The sequence below is a fragment of the Oncorhynchus tshawytscha genome, linkage group LG08 (assembly GCF_018296145.1).
Source record: "Oncorhynchus tshawytscha isolate Ot180627B linkage group LG08, Otsh_v2.0, whole genome shotgun sequence".
Taxonomy (NCBI): domain Eukaryota; kingdom Metazoa; phylum Chordata; class Actinopteri; order Salmoniformes; family Salmonidae; genus Oncorhynchus; species Oncorhynchus tshawytscha.
In genome coordinates, this window is record NC_056436.1 from 73539935 (window position 1) to 73557761 (window position 17827).

The following is a 17827-nucleotide window of genomic DNA, read 5'->3' on the forward strand; positions in this document are numbered from 1 at the left end:
CATAGCTAAAAGCACCTAAACTTTCCTCAGTGAAACTGTTACCAAAGCGTTCCTTCCCATGAACTTTGAACCCTCCTGTCTGTCACAGGTATTACCTAACACATCCATCTGAGAACAAGCAGTCCCTTCAATGTATGCTGCAGTCAGGTCAATGGGGGATACTGGTAGTACTTTTCAGATAAAATATACTTCCTGTAACATGGTATTTGATAGAGAAATATCTTGTTGTTATACTCAAAGATAAATCCTATTCATTGATTTCTGTAAGGGACATGTCAAGCCTGCTTCCTTTAGTAAAACAACAACTGCCTGCAAAATATATATTTTACAGAAACCATATAAAATATCCATGTATCCTGTTTTACATAACCTAACAGTGCATGTGTCATCTATGCTAATATGCTGACACTGGAATAAAGGCACTGGAATAAAGACACTGGAATAAAGAAAGTGGGACAAAGACACATGGATAAATGCCCTTCGCGCCATGTAAACTATAGCCAAATTAGTGAAAAGAGTATGTATTTATGTGGCTATAAGTAAGCCAAACCTCCTCTCCATCCTGAGTTAGTGGTAAATGGAATCATAACACAGGCCCGAGACACAGACAGTCTCACACTGCCCGCGCGCCTCAGAACACTGATTGGAGACTGGCGATCGATGCTCCTCGCGTGCAGCAGGGGAGGAGAGGGACGCGACTGCACATCCGCTCGTTTAGACAGACGCCCCCATCCACGCGCAATCGGTCTACCCATTTCCCACCGGCTGGACCTCCCCCATGCCTGAGCCAGTGAGTGGAGGCGAGACTAGCCTACTGTACCGCCAGAGTCCGAGCGGTGAGGAGTCGCTTGCTGGGCAGATTAGACGGTACCAGTCGGGAAGGACGCGGCACGACGAGGACCAAACAGACCCACGGTCTATGTTCTCCCGCGTGGATGGATGGACCGAGAGAGAATACAACCTGAAACTGCAGTGCAGAACTGGCTTTTCAGGCTACCTTTGATTCAACGCATTTTGTTGGTGAGTGCAATAGTGGATGCCTGATATTGTTGTGAATGTAATGTTATTATAGCTAGGCTGTAGATAGATTTTGCGTTCACAAATGATTTAATTCCATAAAGAACCAAAGACTATATAGCCATCCGATTAATAATCTGGAATCCGATTAAATGGGATAATTGAAAGGCTTTCTTTTCAAAATGCCTATCCTTGTACCAGGACAAACATGCATAGAGGAAAGTGGAAGGGGATGCATGTTTCTTACTGTCGTTTTAGTCTCCCGGTGGGGGTCTCGGACTCTCTCTGTCTGTTGAGTTAATATGCAGTGTGTGGGCCACGGGGTTTTGTTTCGGGGGATTCTACCCTCAACTGAGCAGAGGGAGAAAAGTGAGTCGATCTTGAAAAGCGACCAAGGTCTATTTTGGAGAGGAAGAGAAAAGCACCGGTCTCATTTAACGCGAGCAGTGTCTCCCAACCATCCTGTTGTCATGGTTACTGCTCGAGGAGGTTGGGAGAAAATGTCTGCATCTAGGCTGCGCGCGGGCTCTATGTGTGTGAATGAGAGTGAGAGTGTGTGCAGAGCAGTCTGTCTTGTGTTTCTGTCTTTTGTAGCTATTCCAGGGTACACATTTTGTGAGTAAAATAGATGTAGGCTACAGGATTGCCCAGTGCTGTGGGTCCCACACTCCTACTAAAGATGGGTTGTTCAGAACAGGTGTCTGATAACAGTCCTCTCATCCCTGAGCCACGAGTCGCTATTATCTTAATTATAGTATTTATCCTTCAAGTCTAAACCCATTGTAATAATGCTTCTTGGGACGTCAAGTCTCCTGTCCTGAAAACCTGAGCTCATTTGAATACACGGCTAAATAACGTTTTGATTCACAGCCCAATTGTTAACCGTCTGTAAGTGCTTCTCTTCTCGCAAATTAATTCAGCCCTTCAATCGAGGCGTCAGACATCCAGACACCCAGTGGCGTAGCGCTGTTAGACGGGTGGGTGAGGGGGTGGGTGGGTGGGTGAGGTGTCGTGTAAAAAAGAAATCTCCATGTGGAAGAGAGAAAAATGTGCAGTAGGACTATTATAGCTATTCTCATGCTATTTTACACATTTTGCCATGAAGCTGAGAGAAAAGTTAGCTGTTTTAGAGCTCAGGGATTCTTGAAAGATTGGACAATAAAAAAAAATCCCACAAATAATTGTCTTAATATTAACAACATTTGAAATATATAGTTTGATAGACCAAAGTATCAGCTATCAAACCATATAAAGGAACAAATGCCACTAACTTAATTCATATCAACTCCTCAGACACCATAAAATCATAAAAAAGCATTTAATTTGTACAATTATTGTCCAACAAGTGTTTAAAGGCCTTGATAGTTTAATTCTAATATTAGATTATTCAAATATGTAATGCAAATCTCCAAACATTTCATTGGCATTTTGGAATGTTTTTATAGATTTATAAAATAAAATAAAATTTAAAAAGCAAACATTATCCCTTAGGTATAGTACAGCAAATACTTCAATTGTGTAAGCATATGTTGTAGAATAGTGATTAAAATACTTTTTCTGAATATTGACCAAATAATATTGATGGAGTTGACAAGCTGCTGACAGAGTTGACAACAGACACTCAAAACATACATATTTTTGCTTCTCTAAAACTACAATTTCAAATCAAATATTTGTAAAATATGGAAAATGATTCATTTGAAAGTCCCCAATAAAAACAGAACCATTCTATCAGAATTTTCAGCACTCTGGCGGAGTTGATTTTTAAGGAGTTGACAAAAATTGATTTTTTCTTCTTTCAAGTGGTTTCCATTTTTTTTTTCCTCAGTTGCTTTACGACTCTAAAACCTAATTGAATGTAACATATTTGAACCAAAATTCCTATCTTTTAGGAATCACAGTTTTGAGATAAATATTCACAGAGGGCTATTGCAAGGAACTACATAAGATAATTGTTCAGTTAGTATCCATTATTGTCCCTTGTTAGAAGTTTAAACACTTTTTTTTGAAATGTTTTAAATTGGGATCCTTATCTCTGTACAAGGACATTTCCAGGTATAGAGCCGACATGGAAATGAATAATATTGAAAGCATTTCGAAAATTCCCAAAACAAATATTTTCCTTTATAAAATTCCCTAAATCTAAATGTATTTTTAATATTTTTTCTTTTACCCATTTTTCCTGATATCCAATTGGTAGTTTCAGTCTAGTTCCATCGCTGCAACTGCCCTACGGACTTGGGAGAGGCAAAGGTCAAGAGACATGTGACCTCCGAAACACGACCCTGCCAAGCCACCCTACTTCTTGACACACTGCTCACTTAACCCGGAAGCCAGCTGCAACAATGTGTCAGAGGAAACACTGTCTAGCTGGCGACCTAAGTCAGCTTGCAGGTGCCCAGCCCGCCACAAGGAATCGCTAGAGCATGATGGGACAAGGAAATGCCAGCCAAACCCTCCCCTAACCCGAACAATGTTGGCCCAATTTTGCACCGCCTCATGGGTCTCTCGGTCACGACCGACTGTGACACAGCTTGGGATCGAACCTGGTTCTGTAGTGACACCTCATGCACTGCGAAGCAGTGCTAGACCGCTGCGCCACTCAGAAGGCCCTGAATGTAAATTTTAAGCTGAAATAAAATAAATAAAATCAAATACATTTAACTACAAAAGTTTTCTTTCAAAAATCACTGAGCAAATTTTCTGCTATTCTACAAATGTTTTACATTTTATTTAACCTTTATTTAACTAGGCAAGTCAGTTAAGAACAAAAAGACTACAGACGCTGAAGAAGCCTCATGGCAAAATGTGTCGCAGCGAGTGGCGCAGCGGTCTAAGGCACTGCATCTCAGTGCTTGAGGCGTCACTACACGCCTCAAGCACGCCTCAAGCACTGAGATGCAGTGCCTTAGACCGCTGCGCCACTCGCTGCGACACATTTTGCCATGAGGCTGAGAGAAAATAAAAAATAAAAAAAATCCTGTAATTCTAAACATTTCATAGCTCATGAGCTGATCACATTATATCTGCGAGGCCGACGTCTGGGGTGGGGTTGGGGGCCCCCAAAAGCTTGCGGGACCCCCTGCCTTGCGGGAGATGCAGGAGTGTGTGCTACACCAGTGCAGACACCCTTGCACCAGCAAGTCCCCAGACACAAGACGCTGCCTAAAATGCTTTCCAACTCTCTCTCCCACTCGCTCTCCTCTCTCTCTCCCACTCTCTCTCCTCTCTCACTCTCCCTCTCGCCAATCTCATCCACCCCTCTCCATTTATTTTCTAGGAAAAAAGTGAATTAGCAGCCAATAAAAAAAGAAAATCGGGGTTACAATAAGATTGATGCCATGGCATGAATTAGATGAAGTCATTGTAAAGAGCTATAATGACACAATGCAACACGAAGTCTGATCTTGATGCAATAGAAGTGACATATCAGGGTGAGATGCAGATTTTCATGGTTCACTGGGCTGGAGTGGCTAGTAGGGCGGTTTGTATTCATTTGCCTTAAGGAACAATGACATGCGCTGGAGAAAGACTCAGTCACCGAGCCAGCAACTGTAGCCAGTCTACTGAAGTGTGTGTTTGTGTGTGTGTGCGTGTGTGTATGCGTGTGCATGTGTGTCTGTGTGTGAGCTTGTGTGTTTGTGTCGCTACTGTATATCTGGATATAATGTCTCTAGTGTGTGCATATAACGTTCTGCTGTGCTGCCTGTAGATACAACATGCTGCCTGTAGATATAACATGCTGCCTGTAGATTCAACATGCTGCCTGTAGGTATAACATGCTGCCTGTAGATACAACATGCTGGCTTTAGATACAATATACTGTCTGTAGATATAACATGCTGCCTCTGGATACAGCAAGCTGCCTGTAGATAAAACATGCTGCTTGAAGATACAACATGCTTCCTGTAGATATAACACGCTGCCTGTAGATATAACATGCTGCCTGTAGATACAACATGCTGCCTGTAGATATAGCATGCTGCATATAGATACAACATGCTGCCTATAGATATAAAAATGCAGTCTGTATATATAACATGCTGCCTGTAGATATAGCATGCTGCCTGTAGCTACAACATGCTGCCTGTAAATACAACATGCTGCCTGTAGTTACAACATGCTGCCTGAATATAAAACATGCTGCCTTTTACAACATTATGCCTGTAGATACAACATGCTGCCTGTAGATACAACACGCTGCTTCAACATGCTGCTTGTAGATAGAACATGCTGCCTTTAGATGCAACATGCTGCCTGTAGATAAAACTTGCTGCATTTAGATACAACATGCTGCTTGTAGATACAGCATGATCCTACAACCTTCTACCTGTAGATGTAACATGTTGCCTGTATTTATAACATGCTGCCTGTAGATACAACATGCTTCCTTTAGATATAACATGCTACCTGTAGATACAACATGCTGCCTGTGGATACCACATGCTGCCTGTAGATATGCTACAACCTTCTACCTGTAGATACAACATGCTGCCTGTAGCTAAAACATGCTCCCTCTAGATACAATTAGCTTCTTGTAGGTTTAACGTGCTGCCTGTTGACAAAACATGCTGCCTGTACATACAACATGCTGCTACAACTTTCTACCTGTAGATATAACATGCTGACTGTAGATATAACATACTGCCTGGAGGTGTTAGATGCTGCCTGTAGATATACCATGATGGCTGTAGATATAACATGCTGCCTGTAGATACAACCTGTTGCCTGTAGATATAGCATGCTGCATATAGATACAACATGCTGCTACAACCTTCTACCTGTAGATAAAACAGACTGCCGTTAGATACAACATGCTACCTGTAAGTATAACGTGCTGCCTGTTGACACATCATGCTGCCTGTAGATACAACATTCTGCTACAACCTTCAACCTGTAGATATAACATGCTTCCTGTAGATACAACATGCTGCCTGTAGATACAACATGCTACCTGTAAGTATAACGTGCTGCCTGTTGACACATCATGCTACCTGTAGATATAACATGCTTCCTGTAGATATAACATGCTGCCTGTAGATACAACATACTGCCTGGAGGTGTTACATGCTGCCTGTAGATATAACATGCTGCTTGTAGATACAGCATGATGCCTGTAGATATGACGTGCTGCCTGTAGATACAAAATGCTGCCTGTAGACATAACATTCTGCCTCTAGATACAACATGCTGCTAACACCTTCTATCTGTAGATATACCATGCTGCCTGTAGATATAATATGCTGCCTGTAGATATAATATGCTGCCTGTAGATACAAAATTCTGACTGTAGATACAACATGCTGTATGTAGATACAACATGCTGCCTGTAGATACAACATGCTGCCTCAAATACAACATGCTATCTGTAGATATAACATGTTGACTGTAGATACAACATGCTGTATGTAGATACAACATGCTGCCTATAGATATAACATGCTGCCTTTAGAAAAAACTTGCTGCATGTGGATACAACATGCTCTTCCAATATTCTGCCTGTTTATACAACATTCTGCATGTAAATACAAAACGCGGCCTGTAGATATAACATGCTGCCTGTTGATACAACATGCTGCCTGTAGATACAAAATGCTGCCTGTAGATATAACATGCTGCCTGTAGATACAACATTCTGCCTTTAGATACAATATGCTGCATGTAGATATAACATGCTGCCTGTAAATACAACATGCTGCCTGTAGGAATAACATGCTGCTTGTAGATATAACATGATGCATGTAGATACAACACACAGGCTGTGGATACAACATGCTGCCTGTAGATATAACCCGCTGCCTGTAGATACAACATGCTGCTTGTAGATACAACATGTTGCTCCAACCTTCTACCTGTAGATATGTCATGCTGCCTGTATTTATAACATGCTGCCTGTAGATTCAACATGCTGCCTGTAGATACAACATGCTGCTACAACCTTCTACTGGTAGATATATCTTGCTGTCTGTAAATACAACATGCTGCCTGTAGATACAACATGCTGCCTGTAGATACAACATGCTGCCTTTAGATACAACATTCTGCCTGTAGGTACAACATGCTGCCTGTAGATTCAACATGCTGCCTGTAGATACAACATGCTGATACATCATGCTGTCTGTAGATAAAACATGCTAATACAACCTTCTACCTGTAGATATAATATGCTGCCTGTAGATATAACGTGCTGCCTGTTGATACAACATGCTGCCTGTAGATACAGCTTGCTGCCTGTAGATACAACATGCTGCCTTGTAGATACAACATGCTGCCTCAAATACAACATGCTATCTGTAGATATAACATGTTGACTGTAGATACAACATGCTGCTTGTAGATACAACATGTTGCTCCAACCTTCTACCTGTAGATATGTCATGCTGCCTGTATTTATAACATGCTGCCTGTAGATTCAACATGCTGCCTGTAGATACAACATGCTGCTACAACCTTCTACTGGTAGATATATCTTGCTGTCTGTAAATACAACATGCTGCCTGTAGATGCATCTTGCTGCCTGTAGATAAAACATACTACCTGCAGGTATAACGTGCTGCATGTTGACACAACATGCTGCCTGTAGATGCATCTTGCTGCCTGTAGATAAAACATGCTGCCTTTAGATACAACATTCTGCCTGTAGGTACAACATGCTGCCTGTAGATTCAACATGCTGCCTGTAGATACAACATGCTGCTACAACATGCTGTCTGTAGATACAACATGCTGCCTGTAGATACATTTTGCTGCCTGTAGATTCAACATGCTGCCTGTAGATACAACATGCTGCCTTTAGATACAACATTCTGCCTGTAGGTACAACATGCTGCCTGTAGATTCAACATGCTGCCTGTAGATACAACATGCTGATACATCATGCTGTCTGTAGATAAAACATGCTAATACAACCTTCTACCTGTAGATATAATATGCTGCCTGTAGATATAACGTGCTGCCTGTTGATACAACATGCTGCCTGTAGATACAGCTTGCTGCCTGTAGATACAACATGCTGCCTTGTAGATACAAAATGCTGCTTCTAGATACAACATGCTAATACAACCTTTAACCTGTAGATATAACATGCTTCCTGTAGATATAACATGCTGCCTGTAGATACAACATACTGCCTGGAGGTGTTACATGCTGCCTGTAGATATAACATGCTGCCTGTAGATACAGCTTTATGCCTGTAGATATAACGTGCTGCCTGTAGATACAAACTGCTGCCTGTAGACATAACATTCTGCCTCTAGATACAACATGCTGCTAACACCTTCTATCTGTAGATAAAACAGACTGCCTTTAGATACAAAATGCTGACTGTGGATACAACATGCTGCCTGTTGATGCAACATGATGCCTGTAGATACAACACGCAGCCTGTACGAATAACATGCTGCCTGTAGATATAACATGCTGTCTGTAGATACATCATGCTGTCTGTAGATAAAACATGCTGCCGGTAGGTACAACATGCTGCCTGTAGGTAAAACATGCTGCCTGTAGGTACAACATGCTGCCTGTAGGTACAACCTGCTGCCTGTAGATACAAAATGCTGTCTGTAGATATAACATGCTGCCTGTAAATACAACATGCTGCCTGTAGATACAATGTTCTGCCTGTAGCTGTTGCATGCTGTCTGTACATACAACATGCTCCCTGTAGATACCACATGCTACCTGTAGATTTATCATGCTGCCTGTAGACATATAATGCAGCCTGTAGATGCAACATGTTGTATTTAGATACGACATGCTGCCTGTAGATACCACATGCTGCCTGTAGATACAACATGCTGCAACAGCATTCTGCTTGTAGATATAACATGCTACTGTGTATATAAGATGCTGCCTGTTGTTTCAACATGCTGCCTTCAGATACAACATGCTTTATGTAGATACAACATTCTGCCTGTAGATTGAACATGCTGTCTGTATATACAACATGCTGCCTGGTGATATAACATGCAGCCTGTAGATCAACGTTTTACCTAGATACAACATACTGCCTATTAAATGCTGCCTGCTAGATACAACATTCTGCCTGTAGATTGAACTGCCTGTAGATATAACATGCTGCCTGTAAATACAACATGATGCCTGTATATACAACACGCTGCCTGTTGATACAACATGCTGTCTGTAGATACAACGTGATGCCTGTAGATACAATGTGCTGCCTGTAGATACAACATCCTGCTTGTATGTACAATATACTGCCTGCATGTACAATATGCTGGCTGTAGATATAACATGCAGCCTGTAGATATTAAATGCTGCCAATAGATTTTAAATGCTGCCTTTAGATACAACATGCTGCCTGTAGGTACACCATGCTGCCTGTAGATTCAACATCCTTCCTGTAGATACAACATGCTGTCTGTAGATACAACATGCTGTCTGTAGATAAATCATGCTGCCTGTGGGTACAACATGCTGCCTGTAGGTACAACATGCTGCCTGTAGATATAAAATGCAGCCTGGAGATACAACATGCTGCCTGTAGATAATACATGCTACCTGTAGCTATATCATGCTGCCTGTAGGTTAAACATGCTGCCTGTAGATACAACCTGCTGCCTGTAGATACAACATGCTGCCTTCAGATACAAAATGCTGCCTGTAGGATGAACATGCTGCCTGTAGATACAACATGCTGCCTGTAATATAACATGTTGCCTGTAGATACAACATGCTGCCTGTAGGTACAATGTTCTGCCTGTAGCTGTTGCATGCTGTCTGTACATACAACATGCTCCCTGTAGATACCACTTGCTACCTGTAGATTTATCATGCTGCCTGTAGACATATAATGCAGCCTGTAGATACAACATGTGGCATGTAGATACGACATGCTGCAAGGAGATACCACATGCTGCCTTCAGATACAACATACTGCCTGTAGGGTAAACATGCTGCCTGTAGATATAACATGCTGCCTGTAGATATAACTTGGTGCCTGTAGATACAACATGCTGCTACAGCATTCTGCTTGTAGATATAACATGCTACTCTGTATATAAGATGCTGCCTGTCAATACAACATGCTGTCTGTAGATATAACATGCTGCCTGTAGATACAACATGCTGCCTGTAGGTACAATGTTCTGCCTGTAGATGTAGCATACTGCCTGTACATACAACATGCTCCCTGTAGATTTAACATGCTGCCTGTAGACACAAAATGCTGCCTGTAGATACAACATGCTGCATCTTGATACAACATGCTTTCTGTAGATTCAACATGCTGCTGTCATATGTAACATTCTGCCTGTAGATTCAACATGCTGTCTGTAGATATAACATACTGCCTATAGATTTAACATGTTGCCTGTAGATTTAACATACTGCCTATAGATTTAACATGTTGCCTGTAGATATCAAATGCAGCCTGTAGATATAACTTGCTGCCTGTAGATATAGAATGCTGTCTGTAGATACAACATGCTTTCTGTTGATATAACATGCTGCCTGTAGACATAAACTACAGCTTGTAGATACAACATGCTGCCTTCAGATTCAACATGCTGCCTGTAGATACAACATGCTGTCTGCAGATATAACATGCAGTCTGTACATACAACATGCTGCCAGTAGGTACAATGTTCTGCCTGTAGATACAAAATGCTGCCTAAAGGTTGAACATGCTGTCTGTATAAACAACATGCTGCCTGGTGATTTAACATGCAGCCTGTAGATCAACGTTCTACCTGTAGATACAACATGATGCCTGCAGATGTAACATGCTTCCTGCATATACAACATGCATCCTGTAGATATAACATGCTGCCTGTAGATATTTTTATTTATTTATTTATTTATTTTACCTTTATTTAACCAGGTAGGCAAGTTGAGAACAAGTTCTCATTTACAATTGCGACCTGGCCAAGATAAAGCAAAGCAGTTCGACAGATACAACGACACAGAGTTACACATGGAGTAAAACAAACATACAGTCAATAATACAGTATAAACAAGTCTATATACAATGTGAGCAAATGAGGTGAGAAGGGAGGTAAAGGCAAAAAAGGCCATGGTTGCAAAGTAAATACAATATAGCAACACTGGAATGGTACTGGAAAAATAATGGGCAAAGGAGCAAAATAAATAAATAAATAAAAATTAAATACATGTAATGCTCCGGGTGTCGTGGTAGTTTTGCAATGGAAGAATGTGCAAAGTAGAAATAAAAATAATGGGGTGCAAAGGAGCAAAATAAATAAATAAATAAATAAAAATTAAATACAGTTGGGAAAGAGGTAGTTGTTTGGGCTAAATTATAGGTGGGCTATGTACAGGTGCAGTAATCTGTGAGCTGCTCTGACAGTTGGTGCTTAAAGCTAGTGAGGGAGATAAGTGTTTCCAGTTTCAGAGATTTTTGTAGTTCGTTCCAGTCATTGGCAGCAGAGAACTGGAAGGAGAGGCGGCCAAAGAAAGAGTTGGTTTTGGGGGTGACTAGAGAGATATACCTGCTGGAGCGTGTGCTACAGGTGGGAGATGCTATGGTGACCAGCGAGCTGAGATAAGGGGGACTTTACCTAGCAGGGTCTTGTAGATGACATGGAGCCAGTGGGTTTGGCGACGAGTATGAAGCGAGGGCCAGCCAACGAGAGCGTACAGGTCGCAATGGTGGGTAGTATATGGGGCTTTGGTGACAAAACGGATTGCACTGTGATAGACTGCATCCAATTTGTTGAGTAGGGTATTGGAGGCTATTTTGTAAATGACATCGCCAAAGTCGAGGATTGGTAGGATGGTCAGTTTTACAAGGGTATGTTTGGCAGCATGAGTGAAGGATGCTTTGTTGCGAAATAGGAAGCCAATTCTAGATTTAACTTTGGATTGGAGATGTTTGATATGGGTCTGGAAGGAGAGTTTACAGTCTAACCAGACACCTAAGTATTTGTAGTTGTCCACGTATTCTAAGTCAGAGCCGTCCAGAGTAGTGATGTTGGACAGGCGGGTAGGTGCAGGTAGCGATCGGTTGAAGAGCATGCATTTAGTTTTACTTGTATTTAAGAGCAATTGGAGGCCACGGAACGAGAGTTGTATGGCATTGAAGCTTGCCTGGAGGGTTGTTAACACAGTGTCCAAAGCAGGGCCGGAAGTATACAGAATGGTGTCGTCTGCGTAGAGGTGGACCCTGCAGCCCCTCCCAACTCCATCGGCACACAGGACCCTCTGAACGCTCAGCCCAGATTATCCAGTCGAATGGACATGTCAATCAGCTGATCCAGTGACAGAGTCAGAGACTCACCAGCAGCAAGAGCGACCTCATTGATGTATACAGAGAAGAGAGTCGGTCCAAGAATTGAACCCTGTGGCACCCCCATAGAGACTGCCAGAGGTCCGGACAGCAGACCCTCCGATTTGTCACACTGAACTCTATCAGAGAAGTAGTTGGTGAACCAGGCGAGGCAATCATTTGAGAAACCAAGGCTGTCGAGTCTGCCGATGAGGATGTGGTGATTGACAGAGTCGAAAGCCTTGGCCAGATCAATGAATACGGCTGCACAGTAATGTTTCTTATCGATGGTGGTTAAGATATCGTTTAGGACCTTGAGCGTGGCTGAGGTGCAACCATGACCAGCTCTGAAACCAGATTGCATAGCAGAGAAGGTATGGTGAGATTCGAAATGGTCGGTAATCTGTTTGTTGACTTGGCTTTCGAAGATCTTAGAAAGGCACGGTAGGATAGATATAGGTCTGTAGCAGTTTGGGTCAAGAGTGTCCCCCTTTGAAGAGGGGGATGACCGCAGCTGCTTTCCAATCTTTGGGAATCTCAGACGACACGAAAGAGAGGTTGAACAGGCTAGTAATAGGGGTGGCAACAATTTCGGCAGATAATTTTAGAAAGAAAGGGTCCAGATTGTCTAGCCCGGCTGATCTTTAGGGGTCCAGATTTTGCAGCTCTTTCAGAACATCAGCTGACTGGATTTAGAGGAAGGAGAAATGGGGAAGGCTTGGGCGAGTTGCTGTGGGGGGTGCAGTGCTGTTGACCGGGGTATGGGTAGCCAGGTGGAAAGCATGGCCAGCCGTAGACAAAATGCTTATTGAAATTCTCAATTATAGTGGATTTATCAGTGGTGACAGTGTTTCCTATCTTCAGTGCAGTGGGCAGCTGGAAGGAGGTGTTCTTATTCTCCATGGACTTTACTGTGTCCCAGAACTTTTTTGAGTTAGTGTTGCACGAAGCAAATTTCTGATTGAAAAAGCTAGCCTTGGCTTTTCTAACTGCCTGTGTATAATGGTTTCTAGCTTCCCTGAACAGCTGCATATCACGGGGCTGTTCGATGCTAATGCAGAACGCCATAGGATGTTTTTGTGTTGGTTAAGGGCAGTCAGGTCTGGGGAGAACCAAGGGCTATATCTGTTCCTGGTTCTAAATTTCTTGAATGGGGCATGTTTATTTAAGATGGTTAGGAAGGCATTTAAAAAAAATATCCAGGCATCCTCTACTGACGGGATGAGATCAATATCCTTCCAGGATACCCCGGCCAGGTCGATTAGAAAGGCCTCCTCGCAGAAGTGTTTCAGGGAGCGTTTTACAGTGATGAGTGGAGGTCGTTTGACCGCTGACCATTACAGATGCAGGCAATGAGGCAGTGATCGCTGAGATCTTGGTTGAAGACAGCAGAGGTGTATTTAGAGGGGAAGTTGGTTAGGATGATATCTATGAGGGTGCCCGTGTTTAAGGCTTTGGGGAGGTACCTGGTAGGTTCATTGATAATTTGTGTGAGATTGAGGGCATCAAGTTTAGATTGTAGGATGGCTGGGGTGTTAAGCATGTTCCAGTTTAGGTCGCCTAGCAGCACGAACTCTGAAGATAGATGGGGGGCAATCAGTTCACATATGGTGTCCAGAGCACGGCTGGGGGCAGAGGGTGGTCTGTAGCAGGCGGCAACGGTGAGAGACTTGTTTTTAGAGAGGTGGATTTTTAAAAGTAGAAGTTCAAATTGTTTGGGTACAGACCTGGATAGTAGGACAGAACTCTGCAGGCTATCTTTGCAGTAGATTGCAACACCGCCCCTTTGGCAGTTCTATCTTGTCTGAAAATGTTGTAGTTTGGAATTAAAATTTCTGAATTTTTGGTGGTCTTCCTAAGCCAGGATTCAGACACAGCTAGAACATCCGGGTTGGCAGAGTGTGCTAAAGCAGTGAATAGAACAAACTTAGGGAGGAGGCTTCTAATGTTAACATGCATGAAACCAAGGCTATTACGGTTACAGAAGTCGTCAAAAGAGAGCGCCTGGGGAATAGGAGTGGAGCTAGGCACTGCAGGGCCTGGATTCACCTCTACATCGCCAGAGGAACATAGGAGGAGTAGAATAAGGGTACGGCTAAAAGCTATGAGAATTGGTTGTCTAGAACGTCTGGAACATAGAGTAAAATGAGGTTTCTGGGTGCGGTAAAATAGCATCAAGGTATAATGTACAGACAAAGGTATGGTAGTATGTGAATACAGTGGAGGTAAACCTAGGTATTGAGTGATGAAGAGAGAGATATTGTCTCTAGAAACATCATTGAAACCAGGAGATGTCATTGCATGTGTGGGTGGTGGAACTAATAGGTTGGATAAGGTATAGTGAGCAGGACTAGAGGCTCTACAGTGAAATAAGCCAATAAACACTAACCAGAACAGCAATGGACAAGACATATTGACATTAAGGAGAGGCATGCTTAGTCGAGTGATCAAAAGGGTCCAGTGAGTGGAGAGGTTGGTTGGGGGTCACGGCGATTTAGACAGCTAGCCAGGCCATCGGTAGCAAGCTAGCATAGGATGGAGGTCTGTTGTTAGCCACCTCTTGCTTTCCGTCAGTAGATTAGTGGGGTTCCGTGTGGTAGAGGGGATTAATCCAAATCACACAACAACAACAAAAATAAAAACAATAGATATAGTTATAGAGGCCCAAGAAGAAAACATAATAATAATAAAAATAAATAAATTGTCCGATTGTCTATTCAGATAGCAGCCGGTAAGACAGCTAACGGCTAGCAGGCCGCAGATGGGCGTTCAGGTAACGTCGCGACGGAGGAGCCAGCCGGATCTCCTTCGGGTAGATAACGTCGGCAGTCCAGTTGTGAAGGCCCGGTGGGGCTCCGCGTAGGCAGTAAAACGGGTCCGGATAGGTGACTGCAGCCCAGGAGTGATTGATGGAACTCAGGAGTGATTGACAGAGCTGGCTAGCTCCGGAATAATTTATGTTTGCTCCGGAATCGACGAAGGCCGATAGTCACACGGATAGCAGCTAGCTAGCTGTGAGATCCGGGTATGAATGTCCAGAGAGCAGTCGAAATCCAGGGACATGGAGAGAAAAATTGGTCCGGTATGTTCCGTTCCGAGCCGCGCTGCGCTGTACAGAACTGGCAATAGATTTTCGAGCTAAAGGATAGCTGATGACCACAAACCGTGGTTAGCTGAATACTAACGATTTGCCAGTAAAGAAGCTAACTAGCTTCTGAACTAGCTTCTGATTAGCTTCTGGCTAGTTTCAGGCTAGCTTCTTGGAGTTTCTGGCTAGCTTCTTGGAGGATTACAGATTTGAGGTAAATAATACTTTTTTATAAATATAAATTGGTGAGGCGGGTTGCAGGAGAGTGTTTTGAAGATGAGTTGATGGAAAATAAAAATAAAATGTATGTGAAAAAAGTTGTAAATATATATATATACAGGACACGACAAGACGAGGACAAACGACATCTGGACTGCTATGCCACCTTGGAGATATGGGCATATAACATGCTGCCTGTAAATACAACATGATGCCTGTAGATACAACATGCTGCCTGTAGATACAACATGCTGCCTGTAGATACAACATGCTGCCTGTAAATACAACATGTCTGTAGATACAACATGCATGCTGCCTGTAAATACAACATGCTGTCTGTAGATACAACATGCTGCCTGTAAATACAACATGCTGTCTGTAGATATAGCATGCTGCCTGTAGATATAACATGCTGCCTGTAAATACAACATGCTGTCTGTAGATACAACATGCTGCCTGTAAATACAACATGCTGTCTGTAGATATAGCATGCTGCCTGTAGATACAACATGCTGCCTGTAGATACAACATGCTGTGTAGATACAACATGCTCTGTAAATACAACATGATGCCTGCCTAGATACAACATCCTGCTTGTATGTACAATATACTGCCTGTAGATACAACATGCTGCCTGTAGATATAGCATGCTGCCTGTAGATATAACATGCTGCCTGTAAATACAACATGCTGTCTGTAGATATAGCATGCTGCCTGTAGATAAAACATACTGCCTGTAGATACAACATGCTGTCTGTAGATACAACATGCTGTCTGTAGATATAACATGCTGCCTGTAAATACAACATGATGCCTGTAGATACAACATGATGCCTGTAGATACAATGTGCTGCCTGTAAATATAACATGCTGCCTGCAGATATAACATGCTGCCTGTAGATACAACATGCTGTCTGTAGATATAGCATGCTGCCTTTAGATATATCTTGCTGTCTGTGTATATAACATGCTGCTGTATATATAACATGCTGCCTGTAGATATAACATGCTAACTGTGTATATAACATGCTTCCTGTATATATAACATTCTGCCTGTGTATATATATATATATATATATCATGCTGCTGTATATATAACAATTAGCTCTATATTTAACATGCTGCCTGAATATATAACATGATGCTTGTACATACAACATGCTGCCTGTATATATAACATGCTTCCTGTAGATATAGCATGCTGCCTGTAGATATAACATGATGCCTGTTGATACAATGTTCTGCCTGTAGATACAAATTGCTGGCTGTAGATATAACATGTTGCCTGTAAATACAACATGATGCCTGTTGATACAATGTTCTGCCTGTAGATACAAATTGCTGGCTGTAGATACAACACGCTGCATGTTGTTGCAATGTTCTGCCTGTATATATAACATGCTGCCTGTAGATACAACTTTCTGCCTGTTGATATAACATGCAGATATGTTGTAGATACAACATGCTGCCTGTAGATACAACGTTCTGCCTGTTGATATAACATGTTGCTTGTAGATACAACATGCTGCCTGTAGATATAACTTTCTGCCTGTTGATATAACATGCAGATATGTTGTAGATACAACATGCTGCCTGTAGATACAACGTTCTGCCTGTTGATATAACATGTTGCTTGTAGATACAACATGCTGCCTGTTGAATAACTTGTCATTCTCAGTAGTAATTCTCAGTGGTAGTTCTCAGTAGTAGTTCTCAGTAGTAGTTCTCAGTAGTTGTTCTCGGTAGTAACTCTGTAGTAGTTCTCAGTAGTAGTTCTTAGTAGAAATTCTCAGTAGTAATTATTTGTGCTAAAGTGTTTTCTTTAGTATGGAGCCTTATCTTGATCAATAAATAACCAACCAGACCTCTGTGTGTGTGTGTGTGCGTGCAGGTGTGTGTGTGTGTGTGTGTGTGTGTGTGTGTGTGTGTGTGTGTGTGTGTGTGTGTGTGTGTGTGTGTGTGTGTGTGACGGACAGAATGAGAGAAAGAGGTCTTAGAGAGACACTATGGTTCTTGTCGGTAGTATTTCAACTTGATTGGCAGATGAAGTGTGTGTGTGTGTATGCGTGCATGTGCGTCTTTGGAGCAAGTAAGTGAATTCTGGTTTGGTCAGCAGAACAATGGGCTCTTAGGCCTTATCAATTCCCCTTTAATACTATCGCAGCATCTGCCAATCAAACTAAAACACACACACACACACACACACACACAGTGCATAACAATGTGAGGTGGGGTATGGGCATTGGGTACGGGAA

At 42.4% G+C, this 17827-nt stretch overlaps 1 protein-coding gene across 2 annotated transcripts in view; it reads left to right on the plus strand.

Moving 5' to 3' along the window:
- Positions 1–660: 660 nt before the first annotated feature.
- Positions 661–17827, plus strand: part of LOC112257023 (PH and SEC7 domain-containing protein 2-like) — a 78797-nt gene continuing 61630 nt past the window's right edge. The window contains exon 1 of one of the 2 annotated variants that reach the window (XR_006083932.1): positions 661–1020. The gene's annotated coding sequence lies outside the window, so the exon portion shown is untranslated. The remainder of the gene's footprint in view (positions 1021–17827) is intronic. The other variant, XM_042325936.1, reaches the window with a different exon arrangement.